Source organism: Podarcis erhardii (genome assembly GCF_964252035.2).
Source record: "Podarcis erhardii genome assembly, chromosome: 11".
NCBI lineage: Eukaryota > Metazoa > Chordata > Lepidosauria > Squamata > Lacertidae > Podarcis > Podarcis erhardii.
The window spans coordinates 50980870-50998140 of NC_138501.1; the positions used below are offsets into that span (position 1 = coordinate 50980870).

Here is a 17271-nt window from a genome sequence, read left to right on the forward strand (position 1 = left end):
AAATTTCCTGGCTATGGACCATGCACAATCTGCATTGGGATATGCTGGTGCCTCCCCATTTTCTTGTCTCATAAGAGCATTTGGTAAAAATTATTTTGGCATTCGCCTTATTAGAAGGCACTATGCGTGATGAAATATGGAATGTTCTGGGCCTGGGATGGGTGGGAAGAATTTATTCATTTCAGCTGATCCCTCTGCCCCTTCTAGCCATCACGTTCGAAGTCAAATCAAGATACTTCCATGTGTCAAGCAACATATTATGTCTGTATACTGTGCGGGGCTCAAAAGGTTTGGACAGCAGTGGTGAGGCAAGGTCAGCTGGAGTTCATGTGGGAGAAGTTAATTACAAACGGTCAAGGAAATCAATTGTGCCTCTGTGATTGCCAAAGGTTTCCCAGCCCTGCTTCAGAAAACTGAACAGAATTGGCCTGCTCTCTGTTGGCGGATGAAGAAAAAAGGGGAGGAAATGGCCTTGCTTCTGTGTTTTATGTAAAATAAATACATGAAATTAAAGGACTCATCTCTTGTCTTCGTTAAAGAACATCTGATATAATGAGTGAGTATGGGTCACTTTTTAAAAAAGAGGCAGTTTAGCTTGCTTGGCATGTAACAGTTGCCACATAATACCCATTCCACATTTGTAAGAACTAAATAATGTAGTATGGCAGCGTCTATACTTTGGAACTCCCTGTCTATTGAGATGAAGTCGGCACCTTCATTGTACTCTTTTTGGCACCTGCTAAAACATTCTTTTTCAAACAAGATTACTCAGATGCTTAGAAAGTTGAAAAAATTATAATTTGCCATAGTATTTTAACTTTTGTATGATTTAAAGTACAGTTGTATTTTAAATCAAGGGGGAAATACAATTATACTTTAAAACACACAAAAGTTTAAACACTAACGCAAATTATAATTACTTCAACTTTCTAAGCATCTAGGTAGACTTATCTAAAAAAGAATGTTTTTTTTTTGTTGTTGTTGTTGTTTAGTCGTGTCCCAACTCTTCATGATCCCATGGACCAGAACACGCCAGGCACTCCTGTCTTCCACTGCCTCCCACAGTTGTTTGGTCAAACTCATGCTGGTAGCTTCGAGAACACTGTCCCACCATCTCGTCCTCTGTCGTCCCCTTCTCCTTGTGCTCACCATTTTTCCCAACATCAGGGTCTTTTCCAGGGAGTCTTCTCTTCTCATGAGGTGGCCAAAGTATTGGAGCCTCAGCTTCAGGATCTGTCCTTCCAGTGAGCACTCAGGGCTGATTTCCTTCAGAATGGATAGGTTTGATCTTCTTGCAGTCCATGGGACTCTCAAGAGTCTCCTCCAGCACCATAATTCAAAAGCATCAATTCTTCAGTGATCAGCCTTCTTGATGGTCCAGCTCTCACTTCCATACATCACTACTGGGAAAACCATACCTGGAGGAGGAACCGGCAAGCCACTCCAGTATCCCTGCCAAGAAAACTCCATGGACAAAGACAACAGCCATATAAAGAATGTTTTAGCAGGTGTCAAAAAGAGTACAACTGCTTTGAGGTTCCCCCCTCCCAATCAAGCGGTGCATAGAATTTTTTAAAAAATAAAAGAGGCCCAGGCATTCAGCCTAACCACTGCCCAAACTCATAACAATATGTTTTGACCCACAGCTCCCATCAGTGTACCAATGGTGAGAGATGAATGTGGGGGCACCAGGTTGAGGAAGGCTGTTGCAGAACATACATTTTAAGTCACCTTGAGTGAATCAGCAGAAATGTATCCACTGCAGAAATGTCATGAGCAAATAGCAAAAGAAACAAACACATTAGCGATAATCCTAACCACCGTTGCAATGATAAGTTTGTGCTTTGAACACATTGATGCATCTAACATATCAATGTACTTTTATTCCATTCAGTTCAAATATGTAACCAATATACACTCTAATGAAATGAACCTAGAGAAATGCTGCACATTTCATTACCTCTTCTACGTATCCAGTCATTTCACATCTGTTTTCACCTTCTCCAACTCCCATGACTCTCTGCCTTAAAAGTTTTCAGTTTAGGAGTCAAAACTTGTGTGCCTGACCCAGGAGGTGAAATTATTCCGATTTGAAAAGGAAGGAGGAAATTTTGAAGCAGAGATGTAGTCTACTCACCCTCCTCTCAAACAGCCCTTAGCACATGAAAAAATAATGTTACCGTGGGGTGTGCATGCGTAAAGAACCTACTTTTGTCAAGTCCGTCTGATTGACAGGTTTGAGGGCTTCTTGGTGCTAGTTGTGTCAGGTGCGCAAGTATGAAAATAACCAACACCTGCAAGGCAGCCTGACTAACAAGCAGCAATTGGGGATCGAGAACTTGATTATATACAGCTCTGACTTAGTTTTTCAGCTCTGAGATTCAGCTGCTCGGAATCTCTTGGCTCAAAGATTTCAATGCTGAGGATTCTCACAAACTCTTGCTCTGGAATTTTGCTCCTCAGATACTGCTGCTGCCCATATTCTTTCTCCTGGTAACCTCCTAAACACACACAACACACACAACACGTTGAGGCAAAAGAAACAGGATTTGTATGTTCTGGGGCCATGCTCCCATGTGAGTCATGCAACCTGCACAAGATTGCAGTCCTGAAGAAAGAAAGAAACCTTTTTCAGGGCAAGATCACAGGGTGAGAGTGTGGTGCCCAAAATGGCCAACGAGCTGTCGTGCCAAAAATGGGATGCCCTGGTTTTACTGAAGTAGTTGAGAGGTACACACATAAACTACATCCCCCTGGGGCTAACATGGCTGCTGGTCTGACAGCACAGCTGCCCATTTCGAATGAGTCTGCTGCCCCAGCAGCTTGGTCCAAAGGAGTGTCTTAAGAATGAAAGAGAACATTCTTTTTCTTTCTTTCCTATAAACAATTTTTATTTTAAAAAAAAATCAACACAAAATGCAACAAAGGCCAAACTAATCTAAGGAGGAGAAATAAGTAAGAAGAGAAGAGAAGAGAAGAGAAGAGAGGAACAAACAAATACAGTCGTACCTTGGAAGTCTAACGCCTTTCGAGTTGGACGTTTTGGCTCCCGAATGCCGCAAACCCGGAAGTGAATGTTCCAGTTTCCGAACATTCTTTGGAACCCGAATGTCTGGCACGACTTCCGCAGCTTCCGATTAGCTACAGGAGCTTCCTGCAGCCAATCAGAAGCCGTACCTTGGTTCCCGAATGTTTGGGAAGTTGAATGGACTTCCAGAGCGGATTCCGTTCGACTTCTAAGGTACAACTGTATATGAATACCAAGCCCCCTATCACAATGATATCTTAACCTTTATTCCATGCCATGCACAGAAAAGTGAACCCTCCAAGTTTCCACCTCGGAGCTTCCCCCTCTTCCCCCAGCCTCCCACCCAGACAGATCCTAGAAAGAAAGAGAACATTCTTGGCTTTCTTAAGAGTGCAAATTAATATACAGGGAGGGAAACAGGATGCTCACAATTTCCAATTAAGCCTGCCATGTGGAGTACAACCTGCCAGCCATGCTTTGTGGCTTGCAAGGGGCTTGGCATCTCCCTCCCACCGTCTTGTAGTCCTGGGCAGTGTCCAAGAAGAGGAAAGTCATCAAGCTAGTGACTGACAGGGTCATATTTGGCTTGGTGGGTAACATGTTGAGCTGGTCCTAGAACCTAACTGTCTAAATCTGGACCTTCCGAGGCTTAGCCTTTCCAATGAGAGAAGGACACATATGCTAAATGCACCCACACCTGAAAGCCATAGGACTTAGAAGCATTTTATTCATTTATTTAGAAAACTTCTAGGCCCCGTAACATTAGAGAATATCATAGCAATGTACAGTATAACGCCCTGGAGGAGGAAAAGGAGCAGAAAGAGGGTGAGGAAAGAACTGTGAGGAGACGGAAGGTCCTTTCCCCATCCTTTGGACCCATGAGAAACTCAAAAAACCATTTGTACCTGGAACTGGGTGTGTGTAAAGAGCAGCTGGATGGGATACAGCTGTGGGCAGCCTGCCGAAGCACCCATCCAACTTGAGCTCAGCTCCAGCACCTCTCAGGTGGGTGCCATTGCCATTCTATGAGAACAAGGGAGAAGTTCATGGTGAGCTCCAGAATCTCTTTTTCTAGAAAAATAGCACTGCTAACAATCTTTTAAAACCATTCACACTTGCCATCACTGTTTCTTGTGGGTCAGTATCCTATAGCTCAGGGGTGTCTAATAGGTTGATTGAGATCTATTTGCCGATAGTGGGGTGTCCGTGGTCAGTCATGGGATCATGACATCCCCCCCCCAAAAAAAAACCCCTCAACAACTCTTGCTCCCTTTGGCAAATCCAATGGGTAGATCACTGCCAGGTTTTTTTTAATAGTGGGAGTAGATCACAGTCTCTTGAAAGCTGGACCTGCCTGCTATAGCTTCACTATTCATTGCTTTTAGTACTTCCGTGGGACTTACCTTTCAGCACACCTGTTTATGATTATACTGCAAGGATGCAATTCTAAGCACACTTTCCTAGGAGTAAGCCCCATTGAACACCATCAGAGTTATTTCCAAATTAACAGGCTTGTGCTGGAAATTGTCTAGCCACTGAATTGTGACCCCATAGAATATGACAAGAATGATTTTTGAGCTTATTCTTATGCAGCCTATTTTTTTACCCCTTGGCGAGAGGGTCCAGGCTATTTCCATTTTAGCTAGGACTGACATGGTTCATTGTTGCGACAGTTTCTACAATAAATGCATTTTGTTCTTTTATGTGAAACAATTAGTGTTGAAAGTCATAATTAGGGCTCCCCACCTTCCAATTGACAGGCATTTCAGAGCTGACCGATTCCATCATGCTTTTTTGACAAAACCATTTTCTGAAAGCAGGCAAAAGAAGGGGGGGGGGGTACAAATGATTAAAAACTTCAATTCACAAAGTGACTTTTATTTTGATAATAAATAACATACGAGTCACATTGCAAAATGAGACCCTTAATCATTTGCTGCCACGTTATCTGTCAAAATATAGACAGGGAGAGAGAAAAAACGATCACTCGTAAATAAAAGGTAACTTTCCATTTTTGCCTTGTGAGAGACGGGATGGTGGTGGGGGCACTATTTTGTTGACACTTTAAAATAGAAATATTTTGTGTGAGTCAGGGAGAATGCTCTACTCAAATAACCTCATATCCTCTGTTCAGCAGGATAAGGCACTTATTAATTTGTGCATAATTATTATCTCTCACTCTCAATATAAGCTGGGGAGAAATAGGTTCCTGAGTACAGTTATTAAGAATGGTGGTTTCATTGTGGAGAGCTGGGCTTTCAAATGTACAGATTGTAGACAAGATAGGATGCTTATAATGTCAGAATTTGTACTAGTTGAAAATGTGCACGCTTTGAGCCTCTAAGAGTAAAATCCACATGCTGTCGTAAAAGCAGAATAAGTTTAGACAATTACAAGTGAAGTCTCCAGAAGGATGGAAAGCTAAGGACTAGCTGTATAAAAATTCCTTCCAGTAGCACCTTAGAAACCAACTAAGTTTGTTATTGGTATGAGCTTTCATGTGCATGCATACTACTTCAGATACACTGAAACAGAAGTCACCAGACCTTTATATATAGTGGGAGGGTGGGGTATTACTCAGAAGGGTGGTGGGAATGGGTGATTGGCTGATAGACTAATTGCAGGTGTTACCACACCTAACAGGAAAAAGCGAGGGATGAGATGGCCAAAATTAGCTTTATCATGTATAATGAGATAAGAATCCAGTGTCTTAATTCAGACCAGGTCCCTCCATGGTTTTAAGTTTGGTAATAAGTTGTAATTCAGCAACTTCTCTTTCCAGTCTATTTCTGAAATTCTTTTGTAATATGACAGCTACTTTGAGATCTTGTATAGAATGTCTTGGGAGATTGAAGTGTCCTCCTACTGGTTTCTCTGTCTTGTGATTCCTGATGTCAGATTTATCTCAGTTTATCCTTTGGCGTAGGGTTTGGCCTGTTTGTCCAATATAGAGAGCTGAAGGACACTGTTGGCATTTGACAGCATACACAATGTTAGAAGATGAGCAATTAAATAGTCCTGAGATGGTATGTTTGATGGTATGTTTGATGTTGTTGGGGCCAGTAATGGTGTTGTCCGGGTGTATGTGGCAGCAAAGTTGGCATCTGGGTTTATTTCTGTGGTGTCATATTCTAATTTGGGTTACTTTTGATAATGAGTCTGCTCTCTGGGGGTGGAGCCATAGCTTCGTGGCAGAGCATAGCATGCTAGTTCTCAGTAGCAAGGCAGGCAGAAAGTTCTGTCCTCTCCTGGTTTCCTTTCTTGTGTAGGAATGGGAAAGTTGTTTAGTCATTTAGTTGTGTCCGACTCTTCATGACCCCATGGGCCAGAGCACACCAGACACCCCTGTCTTCCACGGCCTCCCACAGTTTGGTCAAACTCATGTTGGTAGCTTTGAGAACACTGTCCAACCATCTTGTCCTCTGTCATCCCCTTCACAAATGCCAATCAGAAGTGTCTGTAGCAGGACAGATGGACCAACAGTCTGACTCAATATAAAGCATCTTCATAGATTCATATGTTTAGAGCTTGACTTAAAAGTTCCTATTTGGGACTTGCAGCAAATCTCAGGAGCCACACCTCTCTGACTGACATTAGCTCAACTACTCTGATGCCAAAGCCATAGCTGCTTAAGGTGAGTCCCAAGGTCCATGACATACTCTGCTAAATTAAACTATTGAATATCCCCAAACAATGTACATATGCAAAATAATTAAGAACCACAAAATAAAATTATGTACACAAATTCAAAATATAGTATCATAATGCAGCATCAAAATCAAAGTGTATACCTTGGTTTATGAACTTAATCTGTTCCGGAAGTCCGTTCTTAAACCAAAGCATTATTAAACCAAGGCGTGCTTTCCCATAGCAGTGGGGGACTCAACGTACAAATGGAACACACTCAACAGGAAGTGGAACACGTTCTGCTTCCAGGGCAAAGTTCACAAACCAAAACACCTACTTATGGGTTTGAAGCATTCTTAATCCAAGCTGTTGATAAACTAAGCTGTTAAACCAAGGTACCACTGTATCTAGCAAATCCCCCACCAACACAGAGAGATAACCATTCACATGCACCTCCAAACTACACAAAACTAATCTAAGCACAAAACCAAGCACTCAACAATCACATTCTCCTTACACAAACCACACCACTCCATTCCCTCAATTCTCACATCATTAAAAGACCCAATATGCAACTAATCAATAATAGCATAACAATCAATAACAGCAAAACAGGCCTACAGAATAAAAACCAAGCCAACAGTTCCCACACAAACACAAGCCACTCATTTCCACCCTTTCCCCCATCTCTCCCCTAGGAAGGTTAACCCCTGCCTACAGACCGCCACCCACTGGATAGTCAGGCCCAGCCACTGACACATCTGACAGCCATTACCCTTTGGGGTCATGCACACACATTTCCACCCCAGATACTTCATATCCTTCTGAATCCTCCCCATGCTATCACATTTGATGTCCTTCAGTAAACATTGCTGATGGCCACCTGGGCTTCATCACGGCTGTCTCTCCTCGAGTGAGCAGTTGGAGAACAGGTGTTTTCTTTGCCCTGAAAATCAATGAAACAAGAGGAAAACGAATTCCTTTGCTTCTACAGCTGCCCTTTCCTACAGCCCTATAACAACCCAGGAATGAATTCCTTCACGGAAAAGGAATGTCCACCAACCTCAGCCCTTTGTGGCGGTACTGCAGGAGGGATGAGACTAATTACATTTGGATGTGAAATCTATAAAGACTAATGAATCTTGCAGACCAGCGATCAAGTCTGTTGTTCCTAGGTAACAGCTTGTGGGCTTTGTTTTCATTGCAGGTGAGTTTAAGCACCACCCTTGTTTTTATTTGCCCAACAAGGAAAATGCAGCTGTTCCACGATTGTGCGGATTTCTTCTTGATGATTTCAATAAAGGCCTTTCCAATTTATATGCAAAGTAGGTTCAGCTCTCAGACCTCTAGCAAGCTGTCGGTGTGGCCTCTGATATCTGAAGACTTGGACGGCAGCCACATTTGGGAACATTTTCTTCAAAAATGACTGGCGAAAGGAGTTGAGAATGCAACGTTCATGTACATACCCAGCAACATTTTGCAAATGTTTTTTCATGCATATGTGTATGGATTCATTAAAGAGTGGTGTGATTGCTGTGGAACCCTCCAGATGTTGTTGAACTCCAGCTCCCATTAATTTCTGCCAGTGTGGTCAATAGAGAGGAAGCATGGTAGCGAGAGTCTAACATCAGGAGGAGGGCTACATGTTCCTCACTACTGACCTAGTGGCTCTTGTAGAAGATCCTTGTAGGCCAAGGATGGGGAGCTGAGACCCTCCAGATGTTGCTGTTGGTTTCAGGCCCAGATTCATGGCACTTACAGGAGAGTAAGACTGCGAAGGACTGCTAGAGGTATGTGGGTAAAAGCAAGACTATATACAAAACAGAAACTTCCTGTGACCCGGAAGTACGCAGGCTTGTGACACACAACAACCTGCTCCCTTTTTAAGGTGGGACGGAAATATCCTAACAGTTGCTGGACTCCAACAACCATCAGCCCCAGCCAGCATGGCCAATGGTCATGAATTCAGAGTGCTGGCTTCCAGCAACATCTGGACACCACCATCTTGGCTCCTCCTGCTATAAAGGTTTGTCCTTAAGATTGCCGGAAGAAATATCAACAACCTCAGATGACACAACCTTGATGGCAGAAAGTGAGGAGGAATTAAAGAACCTTTTAATGAGGGTGAAAGAGGAGAGCGCAAAATATGGTTTGAAGATCAACATAAAAAAAAGAAGATCATGGAGACTGGGCCCATCACCTCCTGGCAAATAGAAGGGGAAGAAATGGAGGCAGTGAGAGATTTTACTTTCTTGGGCTCCATGATCACTGCAGATGGTGTCAGCAGCCACAAAATTAAAAGACACCTGCTTCTTGGGAGAAAAGCAATGACAAACCTAGACAGCATCTTAAAAAGCAGAGACATCACCTTGCCAACAAAGGTCCATATAGTTGAAGCTATGGTTTTCCCTGTAGTGATGTATGGAAGTGAGAGCTGGACCATCAAGAAGGCTGATCGCCGAAGAATTGATGCTTTTGAATTATGGTGCTGGAGGAGACTCTTGAGAGTCCCATGGACTGCAAGAAGATCAAACCTATCCATTCTGAAGGAAATCAGCCTTGAGTGCTCACTGGAAGGACAGATCCTGAAGCTGAGGCTCCAAGACTTTGGCCACCTCATGAGAAGAGAAGACTCTGTGGAAAAGACCCTGATGTTAGGAAAGATGGAGGGCACAAGGAGAAGGGGATGACAGAGCATGAGATGGTTAGACAGTGTTCTTGAAGCCAGCAGCATGAGTTTGACCAAACTGCGGGAGGCAGTGGAAGACAGGAGTGCCTGGCGTGCTCTGGTTCATGGGGTCACGAAGAGTTGGACACGACTAAATGACTAAACAACAACAACAACAAAGCAGTAAACACCTCAGTAGAAGTGAACATCTCTCTACTGAGAACAAACACAGCACTTCCCTTTCTCCTGGAAATGGGCGAAAGGTTTGGAAAAAGAGGAATGAAGCTGATGGCCTCACAGACAAGAAAGGATGTCATTTCCTGGCCTGGCCAACTCAAGACTTTTTTTTTTTTTTTTTTTGAGTTCCAGTGACTCAAAATGTAAGTGCTTCTGTGTCACGAAGGCATCATTTCCCACCCCACACTGTCTTCATAGCATGCAGCACTGTTTCTGTAATACCACAGTTTGTTTCTGCCCAAAAAACAAGAACATGTTATTTGTCTTACCGTTGGCTGTTGTGAAATTATGTAACATATGCCACTTACATAATTAATACTGTCGGTTATGTTGTTGTTATTTTATTCCACCCCGTTCGTTTCAATGCAAAGGAAATACAATGCAAATGGGGAGTTGTAATGTAATGCAATCAATTATGTATCATTTGCAGACTGACAGCAACAGCAAATACCAATGGTATTTGCTGGATTGATTTCTGTTCTGGACATGGGACAAATAAGCAAACACTGGCAATTTCCCACTATCCACTTCTGTTTTTGTCACAAGTCTCTGACATCCCTACTCATGTAGCTTCAAGTAGTTATGGATTAGAAGTTGTGGGTGACTGTAGGCCCCTTGGGGCAGGGACTGTGAGTGTGACTAGTTGCTTTACGGTCTCATTCTGTAGTGTGCCCAGCTGTGGTGCTTCATACTTCAGTCTAGCAGGTTTAGATTATCTCAGGTAGTCAATATTGCACTTTTTGGGGCACTGTATTATTCCTGACTCTTGCATCTGTTCTTAATCTGCACAAACCATTGAGCTGCATCCCAGCAACCTATATGCAGAGTAGGCCCAAAAAAAATAATGGGCTTACATTAGCCACACGTATTAATTTCAATCGGACTATTCTGAGTATGACTTGCAATTAATTTAACAATTATTCAGTGAAGTTGAGCTGATAGCATCTGCTCCACCTATGGGATGGGGAGGGATATGAAGTTTAGACTATGTGGAATAAGTGAGCACATATCTTTTACTTCCAAGTCATATTTCCTTTCCTTCTTGGCCCAATCTTCTCTAGCACCAGAAGGTTAGGGTCATTGAGTGATGATGCACTTGAGTGAAGACTGCTGGTTTCATTCTTTGGGGGAACCCTCTGTCTCCTTGAAAACCTTCAAGGGCACCAACATACAGCTTGTTTCCAGATTCCGCACAAAGCCACCTTATAAACAGAAGTGTAGATTCATCATCAGGTAAAACTTCCAAGGAGTTTTAAGGGAAGTCTAAAGAGATTCAATTGGGATGTGGGTGGCACTGTGGGTTAAACCACAGAGCCTAGCACTTGCAGATCAGAAGGTCGACGGTTCGAATCCCCATGACGGGGTGAGCTCCTGTTGCTCGGTCCCAGCTCCTGCCTACCTAGCAGTTAGAAAGCACGTCAAAGTGCAAGTAGATAAATAGGTACCGCTCCGGCAGGAAGGTAAATGGCGTTTCCGTGCACTGCTCTGGTTCGCCAGAAGCAGCTTAGTCATGCTGGCCACATGACCCGGAAGCTGTATGCCAGCTCCCTCAGCCAATAAAGCGAGATGAGCGCCGCAACCCCAGAGTCGGTCACGACTGGACCTAATGGTCAGGGGTCCCTTTACCTTTACCTTTAAAGAGGTTCAATAAGCTCAGCAGTACAGCATCAGTTTTGTGTGTGCAGAAGATTCCAGGTTCAATCCCCAGTACCTTCAGATGTGGATGGGAAGGTCTCCTGCAAGAACAGAAAAAGAGCCAGTGTGGTGTAGTGGTTAAGAGCGGTAGTCTCGTAATCTGGGAAACTGGGTTTGCGTCCCTGCTCCTCCACATGCAGATGCTGGGTGACCTTGGGCCAGTCACACTTCTCTGAAGTCTCTCAGCCCCACTCACCTCACAGAGTGTTTGTTGTGGGGGAGGAAGGGGAAGGAGAATGTTAGCCGCTTTGAGACTCGTAAAGGGAGTGAAAGGCGGGATATCAAATCCAAACTACTCTTCTTCTTCTTCTTCTTCTTCTTCTTCTTCTTCTTCTTCTTCTTCTTCTTCTTCTCCTCCAGTATCCTGTTCTTACTGTGGTCAATCAGATGTCTGTGGGAAAGCTGCAAGCAGGATGGATAACCCTGGAGAGCTACAACCAGCCAGCATGGACATTACTGATTTAGATAGACCAACAGAATGGCTTGCTTCCCATGTAGCTATGGGCATCACAAGAAAGTGATATCTGCTGGTTCTAATGATTAAAGTGTAGAAAGGGAGCTGGTCTCTGCTGATAGAACAAGTGACCAAAGTTACCTAAGGCTTCACTTAATGTAGCTCACTTGGTATTCAGACTGGAAATAGAAGCCAATCTCTAACTTTCGTGGACATATATGAACTGACCTCATAGGGTTACAATTGAGGTGCATTAAAGAGAGTAGGTTAAAGCTCTCTCCCTCTTTCCTGCTCATCTGTTTTGAATCTGGCCGACAAATGATAAACAGGTTTGGTTCACCTATTGTTTCTTCCGTTCTTCCTTCCTCCCCACCCTCCATTTCACAAGTACTAAATTTAACATATATATATATATATATATATATATATATATATATATATATATATTCCCCAGCGTTAAAAAAGGAAACCAGATGCCGTCACTATTAACTTTTGGAATCAACTGTCATCTTCCTATTAAATCCTTCCATCCAAGTAAAGCCAATTATTTGCTTGATCTAAAAAGGTGCCGAAAATGGAGACGCACAAGGTTTCTGAAAGTCCACTTTAATAAGACAGGTGGGTAACTAATAATGTGGAAAATTGCCTGCAGATTGAGGAGACTGGGAATGACTAATGGCCAAAACTAAGCGAGTAAATTAGTTGCCAAATGATACCATTTGCAGGAGTTGTGCGAAAGGGAGATTTGATGGCCCAGAAGCATGTGGCACTGATCGGAGAGCAGAGCATTTGAGTGGGGCCCAGATTCAAGAAAGCATGCCATCAACTTATGGCAGGGCGTGCTTTAAAAAAGGAAAAAAAAAAAAAAAAACCACCCTTGACTTTTAAATTATTATTATTATTATTCTTTCCATGTAAGCGGTGCTATTTGGGTAAGTGCTTGATAGCGTAGGCACAGGAGCCCACTTAGCTCTCTGCAAAGTTTGACGGCAAAGTTGCTGCCAAGGTCAAAGACTCTGAATCAGAAATGCCCTTTAGGCATGCTGCAAATCAAGCAGAGCTGGCCAGAAGAAGAAGAGGACAAAAAGGGAAAGGAACTGGGAAGAACTGAGGGGGCGTGGAATCACAAGTAATCATGTTATATATAATTTTTAAAAATAATAATATTAATTTAAAGTATTTCCTATCCAACTTGCTATTAACAGCAAAATGAGATCCCTCATGAAAAACTGCATGGCTCTAGTCATAAGATTTAGAATCTGAGCTTGGAAAGGGACGTATTGAATTATGTGGGCTTATGTTTGCTTGGTAATGCTATGCTCTCTAGTTTTGATTCTCACTTGGAGAGCAGTGCAGAGCTGTTCAAGATTTGTGTTGTGTCACATTAGTGTGTGAGCTGCAGTGTGTAGGTGCGTCACGCAAATGCTCTTATAAGGGGTTAGTTTAACTTCTGGTTTGCTAGTAAAACTGAATATTACTGTGTTGCCAAATGATGCATGTCTAAAAAGTGTTTCACCGACGTGAAAAGTTTGGAAAGCTCTGCCCTAGCCTTCTGGATTGTTGTGTGTGACTGTTCATTTCTGCTTAGTCCTGTTAGTTCTTTTTGTGGCCTCTTTAGTAGTCATCTTATGTGTCGTATGCCACATTTTATCAATTTCATTTTGGTGATCCCAGCCAATCAGAGATCAAGTGCTGGATATAATGATGTCATAGTGCTCATCGGATTGTAGTTACATGCTGATGTTGCTTAGGGTAAATGATGGCCATTCGACTGAGGGCAATGCTTCCTGTACTTGTCACATGGGTGACCCTAGCCAATCAAGGATCACTTGTAGAACTGAACAGCTTCTTAGTTCTTTTGAACAGACCCCAAACAAGCAGACTGCCTTGTATAGTTCCCAGCTGATTACATTTTCCTTATTTTCAGGCAAATTAACCAAAGAGTTAGGAGACTTCTTCCTATGTTTCTTTGTTGTGGTGAGAATAAAGAAATGTGTCTTCACATCAATACAATACTAGAAGTTGAGGGGACTAGGTTGAAGACTCCATGAAACACATAATTTACTAATGTGTTAAAATCTAAATGCCATGATTGCTATATAAAACTTCCATGGTCAGAGGCAGTATCTATGGATACTAGAAACTGGGGACAAGCCATGGGGTAGGAGGACGCCATTTCCTTGTCATTCTTCTGTCCTTCTCAGAGGTTTCTAGGGGGTCACACTCATTTAAAGAAGGCTGAATTAGATTAGGGTTTGGTCTGGTTCAAGATGGTTCTTCTTAAAGTCCTACTCCTGGAATGTTTGGAGACCACATCTCCAGATGAACCCAAGAGTCTAGGCAGTTGTAAATAGTATCAGTCTGGTTTTAGACAAATATACTCACCCTCTTTACTAACATTCTTTTTCTGCATTTCCTTTTAATCTTATGCACTTTTCCATTTCAGATTTATCCTGTATGTGCTACAGGCAAGCCGTCATTGCTGGTTTGCTCCCTCCAATATATTTCCTAGGTGCCGTGGGTTTTTGTTTTTTTGTTTTAAAAAAGAGAAGTCTATAATTTGATACAAGACTTCACAACAGGTGGCTAATTGTTTTTGCTCTCGGCCCTCCAGGACCTTAATGTGTGAGTCAGGCTTTTGAAATCAAGAGTGAATGTTGAGCAAATAAGCAAAAGATTGAAAAAGAAAGACCCATCATAAGGAACACAAGGGTAAAGATGAAGTACAATTTCTCAGGTTTCAAGGCCCAGGGTGAATTAACCTGTGTGGAAGAACACAGATTAAGATGTGGAGGCAGCTGAGTTGCCAGCCAGTTAAGGATTTCCTGGGATGGAACAGAATTGTATCCTGTTGGCTAGTCACCAGAATTGGGGGGATGCAAAGGGTTTATTATTATTTTTTTAAACAGACCCATATCCAGATAGATGGCTCTTGCTATTAGTGTGGGTGACTGAGGCCGGTGTGTCTGCTTCCATGGAGCTTCCAAATTACCTAAAGAACAGCAAATCAATGAAACCTTGTAGAAACCGTACAGTCGCATCTGAAACTGCCTCCCTAACATCCTGAAATTCCTGAGGAAATGATGAAAAGCCTTTCCCTGATGCTGGAACGATATCAAGAGTGGTTCCAGGCCAGCTTATCTAGGAAAGGGAATCTTTAACTCAGTGGAAGAGTATCAGCAGTTGAGATTCAACTGCTGGCATCTCTAGGGAGTGCTGAGAACATTCCCACTATGACAAGCTGGAGAGATGCTGTCAGTCAATGTAAACAATATTGAGCTAGATCACAGAACAGAAATGAAGACACAGGACACGTTATTTAAGGTTAATGGGCATAAAAAGGCCACAACTTTATTGATTACAGGAATTGGAAGGTATTGGCCTTAGGCATTGGCTCCTATCGACTACCCGGCATGGAGACCAGGAAGGGTTATCCACAAGCCGTGGGAGTCCAGTTGAAGTACGCCAACTAGGATCCCACGGGTGTCACCGCTCGGGGGCGTGCCGGAGGCCCTTACCTCCCTAGGTTTCGGACAAGGCAACAGCCCCCGGAGTCCTCTACCGGACTACCCCTTTTCATTGGGGGAAGGTGATGGCACTTCCTTCCCCCCTTCATTTGCATAACAATTACCTCTGCCAATGCCTAACTGCCAATACTGAAGTTGTGACGTTTGCTACGAGGTAGGCGAAAAAACCAAAAGGCTAGAAGTGTGCCAAGTTGGAAAAATTCCTACCAGGCCCCTTGCGGCGACCAACCGAAGTCCATAGCAAGGTCAAAGCTAGCTAGGCCTAAAGAGTGGGTGGGATGGGAAAACCAGGCAGCAGGAACAGGGGCAAAGAGGGTGGTCCCCGGGCGCCCTGGCCTTAAATGGGGCCAGGCCATGCCTCCCCTGCCCGCCGATTGGCGGGCCGGGTCACGGGCACGCCCAGGGATTCCCTCCTCTCGCGGGGGCTAAAACCGGCCCCCGCGTGTGTGGGGAGGAGATGGCCCCGCAACCCCCCTCCTCTTGAGCTCAGAAGTGGCTTTCCCAAACTTGGGTCTCCAGCTGTTTTTGGACTACAACTCCCATCATCCTTAGCTAGCAGGACCAATATTCAGGGATGATGGAAACTGTGGTCCAAAACCAGTTGGAAACCTGAGTTCGGGAAACTCTGAGCTTGATTGACCAATGCTGAGCTGTGTGTGGACAATACTGATGTCAATGTTGGTCCGACTTGGGATAAGGCAGCTTCCAGAGTTCCTATAAAGGTAAAGGTAAAGGGAGCCCTGACCATTAGGTTCAGTCGTGACCGACTGGGGTTGCAGTGCTCATCTTGCTTTATTGGCTGAGGGAGCCAGCGTACAGCTTCCGGGTCATGTGGCCAGCATGACTAAGCCGCTTCTGGCGAACCAGAGCAGCGCACGGAAGTGCCGTTTACCTTCCCGCTTGAGCGGTACCTATTTATCTACTTGCACTTTGATGCGCTTTCGAACTGCGAGGTAGGCAGGAGCAGGTACAAAGCAACGGGAGTTCACCCCGTCGCGGAGATTTGAACCGCCGACCTTCTGACCGGTGGTTTAACCCAGAGCGCCACCCGTGTCCCTCAGAGTTCCTATATGGATTGCCAAAACCTTTCGCTTTGGCTGCTGCTCATCTAATTTCAGTGGGATTTTGGGGAGTACCTTGAGTGGAGAATGTAAAGTTTCTTCAGGATGATCAGGGAAAGGGCAACCAGTTAAGCAGACTGTAGGACATCTCTATTGGCAGACATGCAGATCGGTTGCTTGCTGCATCACCACTCATTCTGGATTTCCCTTACTACACCAGGATCAGCTATGAAGATTGCCCATCCTCCTTCCTTTTGACTGGAGCATTGATTTCTCCAGCCCTTCCACCTACATGAAAGAGTCCTGTGGTCAGCCATCAAGTTGTCTTCCATGCAAATTATTTCTGTGATTGTTGCTACATGGTCGCCATGGCAGCATTACAGTGGAATATACATGTGCGAGCCTTATACAAAGTCAGACCATTGGTCTATTTTGCTCAAAATTACCTACACTGGCAAGATCTCTCTGGGACTTCAGATTCTGGACACTCCTAGTCCTACCTGGAGATACCTGGGACTGAACCTGGGAGCCTTCTGCAAGCTGTTGTGAATCTTCCCCAATGAAAGCTGTAACTGTATAGTTGAATGATAGGTCATTTTCACTTGTGGGCCAATATAGACTCCAATCATTCCACACACAAAATGATGGCAAACAAAATAATGCTTTGTACTTTTAAAGAACAATACACCCTTGTTACCACCTTCTTCTTCTTCTTCTTCTTCTTCTTCTTCTTGATGTTGTTGTTGTTAACAAATAGACACCTGCTGTTTCTTGTTGCTGCCTGCTTCAACCTTTGGTTTTCAGTCAATATTAGAAAGAAACAAAACCCACAAACAATAACTAGAGGCATCAGCACACAATACATACTATTATTCCCTTCCGGAAAATAAGAACATTTTTGGTCTATAATTAGCAAAAAAAAATTCTTCTTTTCTTAAGGATATCCACAGTAGTCCACCAGGTTTGGGTTTTGA

General features: G+C 43.6%; 1 long non-coding RNA gene across 1 annotated transcript; it reads left to right on the forward strand.

The window, feature by feature from the left end:
* The first annotated feature begins 13477 nt into the window (after window positions 1-13477).
* Window positions 13478-16938, forward strand: LOC309352909. Its single transcript, XR_014161470.1, has 4 exons — window positions 13478-13686; window positions 14156-14221; window positions 14324-14421; window positions 16518-16938. It is a non-coding gene; the product is annotated as an uncharacterized lncRNA (long non-coding RNA).
* The last annotated feature ends 333 nt before the right edge of the window (window positions 16939-17271 follow it).